The sequence below is a fragment of the Triturus cristatus genome, chromosome 3_1 (assembly GCF_964204655.1).
Source record: "Triturus cristatus chromosome 3_1, aTriCri1.1, whole genome shotgun sequence".
Classification (NCBI taxonomy): domain Eukaryota; kingdom Metazoa; phylum Chordata; class Amphibia; order Caudata; family Salamandridae; genus Triturus; species Triturus cristatus.
In genome coordinates, this window is record NC_140583.1 from 424,792,769 (window position 1) to 424,805,476 (window position 12,708).

Consider the following 12,708-nt stretch of genomic DNA (forward strand, 5'->3'; position numbering starts at 1 on the left):
GAGCACTTCCATTGGCGGCCACAACATACGCACGGTTCCCTTCAGGAGCCCTGAACTTTTGTGAATCATGTTTCATGTATCTGTGTTGTCCTTTTCCCCCCCCTTCTCCCCTTTCTTTTCCAGGTACTGCAACAACGGGTCCACTTCCTTTAGGGACCCCATTGGATTGCATGGTGATGTATTGACAATTTCTGCATCACGAATTATGTAGTAGAGTTTCCACATTTTTCTTTGAGCACTTTCTCACAATGGTCCTGATGAATTGCCACCGACCCTTTTGGGCATAGAGCAAGAAACATGTTGACCGTTTGAGTTCCCTAGGGATCATCATAATCCCTTTGGGATCACTTATATATATTTTTTACTTAGGCTGGTATACCATCAGAATAAATTGACACATTGCCTGGTAATACCATACCTATTTTAACTCACTACACCACCACTCACTACACTTGTTGCACTGACCCCCACGCACCCATACGGCTGTCTCTTAAAAAGAACTCCGATAAAGAGCCCCTTCGCGGGAGCCCGTCGGGCATTGCAGCGCCGGCCCGACGAGGAGCACAGCCCTATGATGAAGCATGACACCTTGCTAGGTGTGTGAGGGCATTATATAGAGACTAATCGCTCTCCCCCCCTCCCTCCCAGAGGAACTGCACCCCTTGGTTTTGTTCAATAGATTATAGTTGCAATTATTCCTTTTCTATTTTTTTCTGTGCTGGTTATATGGAGGTAAAAGACAGTTGATTGTGGGTCTGTCTGGGTACTATAGCACTTTAACACTTTAGCACTTTTTTCTGAAAGATTTGCACACTTGTAAATAGTCGTGATATTGACTCAAGCTTCGCTCAAAAATTAAGGTTGTAGCCGGACTACTGTTGCAACATGCTTGTTTCTATTTTGTACCTAATCCATGTTGGTCCTATGTATAATATACAGGTTTTTGATCAGTTTATTGTGGGTCTCTCTGGGTACTGTAGTACTTTAGCACTTTAGTAGGCAAGATTTGCACACTTATAAATAGCCGTGGTATTGACTCAAGCACTGCTCAAAATGTTTAGAATGTAGCCAGATTACTGTTGCAACATGCTTTTTTCTATTTTCCTGTATCTAATCCGTGTTGGTTTTTTATGTATAACAAACAGGTTTTTGATCGCAAAGTGTTAAAATTCCTGTTAACAACTGCTTTTGTTATGCTTATTTTGCTCTGCTCAATAACAAATGTAAAAATAAAATGTTTTAAAAAGCTGTGGATAGATTAGACAATTAGGACAGCAGCACTTCCAGAGTCAAAAAGCATACAAAGATAATCTAAGATATATATGAGGAATGATCCTGTACTGTTACCCGGTCTAAAATCACATCCTTGTGGATCAAAGTAAGTAGTACCTTCAAAATAAGAGAAAAGAGTTGAATTGACATATACTTGATTTATTTAAGCAGGACCAAGCAAGGGGGTGATCGGTCTATAGCAGACCATGGTACAGTGCCCATTGCTAGTAATAAATTAAATTGGTGCATGAGGACTGGAGAATAGAACCCTAAGTGTCAGACGTTTAGCCGGACAAGGGTCAACGCGAGAACCAGAGCTGAGGGTGTTGAGGTTAGATTTAAAAAAATCTTCCTTCATGTGAAGAAATCTCTCTAACACAGAGCAGGGTAAATATTGTGTATTGGTGAAAGCCATTTGAAGGGCTTCAGAGGAACAGATAAAAGATGTAGCAGTATCAAAAGATTGTAGAATCTTTATGATTTTATCCTCAAAGTACAATGATTATTTTGATCACAAATGATTGGGATGGGTTGTGAGAAGATAGATAGTCAGCAGGAGGACTGAGTTGCTTAACTATGTTAAAAACATCCTTAGTATTGTTACATGCAGACATAATTAGATTTCCATACAAAGATTCTTGCTTGGTCAAATATTTTTCTTGTATTTTTAGTGGGGGGCAATAAATGCAGTTTTATTATGCAAAGAATACTTGGATCTCCATATGTTCTCTAAGCACTTGTAGAACTGTTTTTCATCTCTAAAAACCTATGAAAACCATGGGGAGGAGGGCTCATCACACATCTGCTTATGTAAATTCAATGAGACGGAGGAAACTACTGTTTTTCTATCCAGATACTGGGAGAAAAAGAGTTTTTTAATGCTGAGATTCAAAGTTGGAAGGTATCTCTTTAATGACAAAGCAACCATGTCTACATAAACTCTGACTCAGGCTCTTAAGACAGACATTTGGTGCTATATAGAACTGATTATTGTATGGATGACAGAGAGAAAAAGACCACATAACGGTCTGAGCAGATTAGTGGAGAGCATATGCAGAAAGGATGGAAATCTTGAGGAATAAACAAAAGGTCGAAGGTGTGGACTCTATTTTGTGTTGGGCCTTTTACTGTTGTACTAAGTCAAGTAAAGTGCAGCATTCTACTAAGACCACAGCATCCGCTTATTCATTCAAAACAACATGGAGGTGGAACTCGCCAAGACTGATAAAAGCATTGCAGGCTAGGGTGCGCGTGGTAATGTCTACCAAACAAGAAGGGATGAACTTACGACTGTGTTTTGGTATTCTATAGACCAGCAGAAATTATGGAGTAGGTGAATCAAGAAGTGCCAAAAACATCATCTCTGCTTCATAAAAGAGGGAATGTCCAGAGCCTGAATATTTAAGTAATTAAAAAACAATAACAGCCAGATTCCCACCAGTCTTCTATGGGTAGTCCTGCCTGATAATTTGATAGTCGGGCAGGAACTGGAGTGTTGGGTCATAACAATATCAGCATTGGCGCAATCTTTGAGCTTCTGAGAATCTGTTATAAAAATGCCATCTATGCAGTTATCCAGAATAAAATCGTGAATTTCTGTGATGAGTTTCATATTTCATCTGGCATTAATTAAAGCATCCTTAATGCACTGCATGTAGCTAACTGTAGTCCTGTGTTTTTAGGGGGCAGCAATATTGGAGGGTATTTAGGTAGCAGCTTGTCATCCACCATGAAACTGGCCATGAAATTGCAAGATCAACATTGAGGGCTTTCAGGGCAGCTGCAGATATAACGCCTATAGTGGAAGCAGTCCTAAGCGCTGTTCTTTGCTAAATGAAATGGTTAGGGGCGTCTATCCGGCAAGAGGCAGAATCCTGTGTCCAGTCTCAGGCCAGTGTGTATGAGCAGAGATGGACTAGCCTTTGGTGTGCTATAGATGGCCCGCTGCATGTGTCCAAGCCAGCGCTCCTTGCATATAAGGAATGAGGAAGAGAGCGGTGTGGCCAGCCCCAGGATTGCTGAAGTAAACAAAGGACACCTTGACGGTCAAAAGAAAACAAACTAGTACCCAGCAGTGCCTACCATCACGTGGGCTCTCCTCCCAAGTTGTGGTTACAGGAAAATAAAAAAACTCAGACCAAAATAAAGATGAGAAACATTTTAAGTCATAAGGTAAACAATGCCGACCCTGTTGCAGCTGCGTTACCAATAAAGAGATCGAATCAGGCACCGCATTATTTACAAAGACAATAGAGCAAATAAAGTCCTACGCCAAGAGCATCAAGTGGTCTGTCAGCTAGGCCTGGGCGGTAAATTCCGTTCCGCTCGCGGAATTTGCGGAATTTGCGTAATTTCGCGTTCCGCGGAGAGCGCGAAATTGCTCAAAAGTCTGCTTTCCGCGATTTTGCGAAATTTTTTGCTTGTTCGCGTTCTCAAAATGCGTGTTCGCGAGATATTTCTCCCCGAGCACGCAAACAGCGATTGTGAACAGGAAAAAAGCATTGCGAACAAGCAATTACGCGTGTTCGCGGAGTTTCTGCGTGTTCGCGGAGATTTTTTACCGTTTCGCGGAGATTTGCGTAACGCAATTACGCAAATTACGCCCACCCCTACTGTCAGCATCCATTTACAATTTTTGTTTGCAACCTGTGCATCCCCACCATCGCCCCTTGTAAAGAGGGCATGAGGAAGAGCGGGACCTGGTGAGCCCCAGAAGTACAAAAGTAAAGAAGAAACAGCATGAGGCTGAACATTAAATCTTTACAATGGCTACCGTAACCCGTCATTGCGCCATCCTTCCTTTGTCTCTATCTCAAAGAATAGCTTTTCATCTGGACTGCGGAAACAAATCTGGCTTTCCTCTTCTGGATTCCTACCTACCTGGGATTTTCAAATTGCACTTGTGCAGGCTAAGGCTACACAGGATGACCTCCGAGGAGCCATACCATTTGGCCAAGAGGGGATTTAATGGGACCAAATTCTGCCTCAGCAGTAGCCAAAAGCGTCTCAATCCGTGAGGCAAATTCCAAAAGATATAGGGCTGCACTCTATTTATCATATAGGAGTCTATGGAGGGATGGCATCCCTTTTTTTTAGTACAGACTTCCCTATCTAGGCAAAAGCTCAAGGCCCAGCTTGTTTCCGACTAGCTTTTAGTTGTTGCGCTGTTAAGAATCAAAATGGATCTAGTTGTAGCAAATCTGTCGCAACCACAAAAGTTCTATAAATTAGAAAAATCTTTTTTACGTCACCCAAGAGTTTAAAGATATTTGACTAATTTTACACTTGATAAATGCTTTTTTTAATCTGCTGCCATAATACCATCTCCCGAGATGCCATCAGAACAAAATGTGTCTTGTCATGGTAAAAACGTTCATGTGATATCACTTTATGTTATGCCATCGAGGTGAAGGGTAGCCTGATGCTGCACTGTAAAACCTGCAATGCAACCTGTTAAAATAACCCTCTTTAATAGGAAAAACATTCCCTTTTAAATATAGTAAGTTAGCCCTAAGTAACACTTGTAGCTCACATGGCAGGGGGTAAGATAATTTAAAGTGGGACATGCAGAGAAATTATTGTCAACATGTCCCTACAGTGAAAAGACTCCAAAAGCTATTTTCACTGCGGAAGGCTTAGCTGTCCTATGTAGATTATAGATTAAAATACTAATACTGCTATCTCGGAAAGGGGTAAGCTAGAAAAATAATAAAACTACTGCTTTTAGTAGTTACTAAAAATCCAAAACAATGGTAAAGTCAGATTAAAAAACAAAATACGGAAAAATAACTTTTAGAAAGATACCTTTTACCTGCCTGACCTGCCATAAGGTGAATTGGCACAAGCCTCTATCAGCTCCCAGTCAGTGCCCAAGTTGGGGCTTATATTTTAAAGAACAAGGGGACCCCAGTAGTCTGACCAGGGGCAGTCTAAGGTATATTAAAGAACAATGGTACATAAGAGGCCAATAAGGTCCTCAGGTAGCCTGTGCTACTATTATTCAAAAGAGCGTTTAGTCAGCAAGAGCTGAAAAAAGTCCTATGAGGACTGGTTATGCAATGTATGCAGGGACACAAGGTTGGAATGACATCACATTTATTAACAGCATAAATGGAGTGTTAAAATTCTGCTGTTTAAGTGATAGTTCTGGTGCTCACATAAGAATATAGAGAAGGTGCGTGAAGTGAGGGGTGCAAGTGACATTTAAAATTACATCGCATTGACAACATGGAAAGGCTCCAAATTAAATTAAAACAAAGAAGGAGTTTTGGTTGTAAAAGGACAATGGCGTTTCAATCTTATATATGTGAGATCATCATCAGGACGAAAGCAAGTGTGAGTAAGTGGAATCTATCAGGGGGAGAAAACATGATATCAACCATTTGTCCCAAGTGGTAAACATTTACAGTGTAGACAAAACGAATTTTAGGAAAAACGCGGAGCCAGGGGTAGAAAAACAATTAATGTTACATCAAGAAATAGGGACGTTAGAGCGCAGAGCTAGCTGGCTCGGAGTATCAGGGTAGGGACTGAATCATACCTGCCAGGAAGCAGCAATAGGAAGCAACTACCTTGGAGGTAACAGAGCGCCAAGCAAGGTGGAATCTCAAAAGTACCAGGAATAGAGTTTAAAAACCGCTTAAGTCGTTACGTCAGCTACGAACATTGCGTAACCAGTCCTCATAGGCCTTGAGCCCCATAGGAAATAATAAAATCACAATTGCAAATAGCAGTTCCCTAATTGCGTTTGCGATTCTTAAGGAATCGCAATTAGTGATACGCTGTTTCTGAATGCTTTGTTGCATTGCATAGTTAATTGGCAGAGAAGTTGCTAACCCAAGTATCACACTGATCAAATCAGCTTTCCTAAATCTGACAGCATCAATGAATTTGTGGGTTTGGGGGAAAATGCCCAAATAAAACATAAACAAAATGCTAATAGTATGTAGGTGGAAATGTTCATACAGTTATATAAATCCTAAGGTACAGTCTTTCATAGAGTCTGGGCCTAAATAGTATGAACTCAGAGACGTTTTAAGGCATGGGTAAAGTGGACTCTGGCACAGGGCCCCAGTCTTTTAGGGGGCCCGATACTGCCAGCTCTGATCTTCAGAAAGTCTTGCCCTGATGACCTTGAATAATTCTTAAACAGACTATTTTATATTCCGTTTCCCTTTAATTTATTTTTAATGTGAGTGATGTGTGAGAGTCAATTGCAGACATTTTGAAAAGAAATGTGTTTATTTTTCTTTTAGATTGTGAGGAATCTGGACCTGTTTACAGCATTCCCCCACTTTTTGCCCCCTGGATGCTGGTTTTCAGACACTGAGAGTGCCCAGGGCTCTGCTAGGCAGGCCCAGGGCCAGTGTTATGTTTAAATGCAAATATGTATAGGGTACACTATGTATTAGGTTACACTTACAAATGCCAATGACAGACTCTAGAAGTCCCAGGTAGATAACTGGGGCAGGTGGTGAAAACTACCAATAAGCCCCAAGTATATAATATGGCATGGAGGTTTAGAGGCTCAATAGATTTCCTGCACTTGCATGTGTGCAATGCTGTGTGTCTGTTGTCCTTTTAAAGGCAGTCCTGCATTGCAGCCTGTCTTTAAAAGTAAATTCTCAAAATTGGCATTGACAGCCCCTACAAGTCTCCATTATATAATAGGACTGGGGGTAAAACCACCTATAAGACCCTAGTATGTAATACAATATGGAGGTTTAAAGGTCCAGCAGATTTCTTGCACTTGCATGTGTGCATCGCTGAGTACCTGCTGTCATTTTAAAGGCAGCCTGGGTTTGCAGACTGTCTTTAAATGTCAATTATGTGCAAACTCAACCATAGTGGTATGGGCACTTTATAAGTGATAATCTATCTTATCTTTATATATTAGGTATCCCCGAGTCTCTCCTGGGTGTCCCAGGGGTGGGGGGTCAGGTCACTATAAGCAGGGGTCTTATAAAAGATGTTCAATATGCCCTTGTGAGGGAAAAGCGACCCATTTCATTCTTGATCATTATTGATACTTGGCTCCATAGGCTAACAGTGTAATGTTGTATTTGGTTATAAATATTACCCAGAAAGAAGAAAAAAGTATCATTCAAGGACTTAAAAGATTGGTATTGATAAATCTAATGACTTGCCACTGTTGAATTGATCAGAACTCGTACAGAAGAGAAGTTATGGAATGTTCTCTTTTGGAAGCCAAAATCCTGCTTTCTAGTGGTCTCTGTGGATTGGTCAGCCTTAACTGGCTTAGCAAGGCTGCTTTGATTAGTTGATAAGTGGCCTGGCAGGAGTAGAGGTTATCTGATGGAGAGAGCTCTGCAGCTGGGGAGGATGGGTCCTGCAGATGGAGCTGCGTAAACTAAATTGAGCTCAAAGAGAGAGCAGATCAGTAAGGAATGCAGGGCCAACCTACCCCCACATCCTGTGTCCCAGCCAGATGGCAGCCTTAGGACAGGAATTTTCAGAGGTCAGGGGGAGAAGAGCTAATGAAAATTAACCCAATTGAGGGTTGGTTTACCTAGCTCTTGCACCTTCGGAGATAAATCATCCATGTTGGATTTTAGAATTTCAGTGCTTTGTGGGGCATGAAGATGCCACACTTTGGAAGTTGTAATGCTTCAGGGAGACACCCAGCATCTCATTGGACAGAGGTGCACCCTGCTAGCCACCTCAGAACACTGAATAAATATCTTAGAGCTGCGTTGTCTCGCTGCCTGAAACTACAAGGAAAAGAAGGACTGCCCTGCTGTAATCTGAATTTGCACTCAAAGGCCAGCACTCTGAATGACTGAGCCTGATGCACAATTTGGTACTAGATCCCCGGGGACTGTGCCTTGCTTCAAAAAGGATTAAGGAGTGGAAACCCTGAAGCTACAGGTTATCAGAGCCTACCTGCATCATCTCCAAGAGTCCCAATGCTGGAATGTGGCCCGTGGACTTTAAAAGATTTGGCCGGGTGTATTGTGGGAATTGTAGTCCAGGCCTTCCAGAGACCATCCGGGAGATTTCAGACGTTTGTATTTATGTTTTGGACACTTTGCACCTACAAGGGTACCTTCAGGAAGCACCTCATTATGTTTAAAGAACTTTGGAGAACTTTTGGAAAAAATCTGCTGATGGTGACCAACCTGACAGCTAGAGTAAAGCCGACTACCTTCAACTGTGACCCAGCTACGATTTCTGGTTCATCCCACTGAAAGCTCAGGAACTCCGGACTTCCAGGATTTGGCCGGGGCCTCGCGGAAAATCAAGCCGGCGAACCATCTACAAATCCAGCCTGCTGTGGAGGGTTGACTGCCATCTAAAAAAAAAATGTTCCGGGAAAGTTTCTAAGTGTGAAGGTAAAGGTTTGACTGGGGCCTCTCGCTTAGTGTATCCGACCAGGGCTTCATTCTGGTTGGTGTGAAACTTTGACTTTGTACCGGTCAAGCTTCAACAGATGTCCCTGAGTGGCGCTATTGGTTTTTAAGCGCTATGAAGTAGTTAGTCTTTAAAACTTCATATCTCCAGTTCCCTACATTGGATTTTTGTTAATTTGGTGTCTATTTGCTCATAACAATATTTCTATTTTTAGAATTAGGTGTGTGATTTTTTTATTGTGTGCTGTGTCTACTTATATGATGTATTGGTGTTTCTAATACTTTACAGTCCTGTCTCGTAAATTAGGCCTGAATGCTCATTGACAGCCACCAAGTGTTGAGCAAGGGGCTAATTTACTGAGACCATTACTGGACCCTATACTGTATTAGTGGACTTATTACTACTTGTAGGTGCATACCTACCCCTACCAATAACCCTCTTTGCAATATAGATCAGGACAGAGTTCACATAAGAAACATGAGTTGGTCTCAGAGATTATTTGCAGTAATGTTAGTGAGATGCTGCTATATTACAACATTGAAAATACACCTCACTTGCCCAGAATATTAGATGTCACCACTTTAGAATTTGGACTAGTGTGACTGTGAACTGTCAGTGACCTGACCAAAAAGGGCATGAGAGAGCTGAAATTGGATCATAAATTTGTCCCTAGGCCCCCAGAATCCTTAAGATGTCCCTGCATGAACCAAATGCAAATACAAGAAATGAAAGGCCCAAGACACAAAATTAAGGTTTTCATAGTCAACTCACACATGTTTTGTTCTAACATTTGATCCAGATTTCTGAACTATGTGTGATTCATAAAGAATCCCAGATGTGGGATAGGGTGGTAGAATGACGACAGTTCCCGACAATACCATTTGGCATTGTCAAGTCAAATGAAGAATAGTAAAATATACCATTTGTTCTGCAAGATGATCAGGCAGCACAACATATACGATGTTTTCCATAAAAAAACAAGCAATACATTAAAATACTTATTGAATTCAATGAATACATAAATAGACAAAAAACTAATACAAAGTCCATTTTTAAATATTAACTGCAACTGCAACGTTTTCTGAATGAAGTGTAAATAACATTACACAACCTCCCCAATACTTGGTTTAAGATATTCCTTTCTCTAAGCTAATACTGAGCGACATAATATAATTTTATGTGGCTAAAATGGAGAATGATATTCCGACTACCTGAAACTGATCCCTCTGTATGATATACAGTGTGTATTATTAGGCACGCCTAGTATTAATAGCAGATAATAATGAAACGTGATTAGCAATAAAAGACAAATATTCCTGTTTACCAAACTCCAACTTAATCCTATAAAAGTGAGTCCATGTGCTTTTCATTTCGATAAACTCCCTTTCGGCATTAAACATTTACAGCGCATTGTGCAAATAATAGTTTTTAAAAAAAGGATGAAATAGCACTTCTCATTTTAAGGGTATATCCGCTGTAACTTAAGCACAAGTTCATCAAAAACTGCCTAACTAGACTGACATTACTCTCTCTAATTAGAGAAGTTTAGAAATGTATAAATGCTAACTATTTTAAATTGTGATGAATTCAGTCCAATGTGGATCCAGGGGAGCTTAGCAACTATCGCCCAATCTCATTATTGCCAGCACCAGCAAGAATGCTGGAAAAAATAGTTCAGCAACAGTTATCTAACTTTATTGAGAGTCATGATATTTTGCATGATACTCAATCCGGCTTTCGGACTGGCTTCAGTACCGAGACTGATCTGTTGGAGGTGGCAGAGTCAGTTAGAATGTCTGTGGATATGCGATTATCAGCTATGCCGGTGCTCCTAGACTTATCCGCAGCGTTCAATACGGTTGACCACTAAATTCTGGTACAGAGATTTCAAGCAATAGGAATTGGTGGGGTGGTACTCACCTGGCTGAAGTCCTTTCTTAAAAATCGTACGCAGAAGGTCACCCTGCAACCCCACCAGTCGGAATCAAAACAACTTTGGTGTGGGGCACCACAGGGGTCGGCTTTGAGCCCACTTCTTTTTAATGTGTACCTGGCCCCTCTGTTCTCACTCATAGCTAACTGGGGAGTGAAGGCAATATCATATGCCGACGACAACCAGCTGGTGTTTTCTTTTAAAAACCAGTCTGTGGATTCCTTCACAAGATTTAAGGGATATCTGAGAGACATCGCCCAGTGGATGAACAACAATAAACTTAATGCAGAGAAGACAGAAGTGCTGTTCTTCGGCAAGGATCCACCGCCGGTAGCCAATATTTGATGCTCGGCTGAAATGGGCCTGCCTCCAACCCCAGCAACTACGGTAAAAAATTTGGGAGTGAAATGGAAAGTAGATCCCTCGTTCACAGCTTAAATTCGGCAGGTGACAGCCTCATGCCTCAGTAAATTGAGAAACCTGAGAAAATGTTTCCATCTTTTGCCGGAGGGCTGTCGCAGAGTCATTGTCCATGCCACAGTGACATCTAGGCTGGACTATGCAAACTACCTATACTTGGATCTGTCCAATTACCTAATCAGGAGACTGCAGATGGTACAGAACGCGGCTGTGAGATAGATTAGATGTGTACCGTTTCGTCATCATATCCCTCCTCATATAAAACAGCTTCACTGGCTATCGTAGCAAGAAGGATTGACTTTAAGGCTATCACTCTGGCTTTTCGAGCAATTCATGGTAAATGCCCAAGTTACCTGAAGCACTGGCTGTGCCGTTATCAACAAAACCGCTCACTGAGGTCCAAATCTCAAAACCTGCTCTCTACACCTCGCTTTACTAAAGCTCGCTTAGGGGGCAGATCCTTCACGGTAGTGGTAACCAAGCTCTGGAATTCCCTGCCAAACAATATCCGCCATATCAAATCATAGCCGATATTTAGAAAGTCCTTGAAGACCTGGTTCTTTAGCCTTGGTTAGATTTCTGGGGCCTACCCCCTTTTTTTCATCTCACTTTTCCGCCTACTGCTATAGCGCCGGGACACCTCTGTTTGAGGTAGCTGTTTGCGCTTTATAAATGTCTGTATTATTATTATTATTATTATTATTATTAATATTATTATTAATTGCCTTGAGACCCAAACTGGATGATAAACTTAGAACTTGGTAACTGTCCACCCTTTAAATCTTTTAAAATCAATTATTCTTCCCCGGCATTTTTCCACTTGGAGATATTCATATCTAGGCCTTTTCCTAGAAAAATTAAGCTTTACCTTCATTGTAAAAATTGGTTTTGGGTTATTGCTCATTGTGAATGCATACTTTTCACAATGTGTAGAACGCCACATTTTATATAATATGCAATCAGCACCATGGGCTTACAGAGCATACTGTAAGCTTATATGTAAAAATAGACTTTTCTACATGGCATGTGTCACTGCAGTGTGTTATACCTGCTGCTCAGCCAGTGTGACTGGGGTGTGAAATATTGGTGTGTGGTGATGCTGTGGAATGTGGAGGTTTGAGAGAGTCAGTTGTAGAATTGGCTGGGCAGCAGGAGGCTGCTCCTGGTGGGGCTCTTCATGACAACTACCTATTAAACATCCTACATAATCTCCTCCTGGACCACTGGACCTCTTTTTGATTACAATATTTTGGTGACGATTTTAAAGAACCTGCATGTGCAAGCTAAATATAAGTTAATTTACAGAGAGAAACAGAGAAACTAAGATGACAAGGAAAAGCTTCAAGAGAGCTGCTGTGAAATCAAAAAGAAGTTTACAATGTATTTGAGCCTGCAGGGATCTATATTGCCCTGGAGATCACCCCACCAGTGTTCTACAACACCTAAAATATTTGCAGAAGTTTGTGATTTTACAGCAGTGAATTGGATTGATCTGGGGCTGAGCTAGTAGCGTTTATGTAGTAGGAATCGGCTAGTGCTGCATGTTCAATCTACGTCGATTTGGATTGGGATATTGAAGTTGTTTCTAATTTTGAATCTGTATCACTTGAGGATTTATTGCTGCTAGGTTCGTTGAAGATAAGTAGTTCGGGGGCATAGTTAGAATTTGTACATTGAAGATAAGTTGTTCGGGGGCATAGATCGGGCCCCGT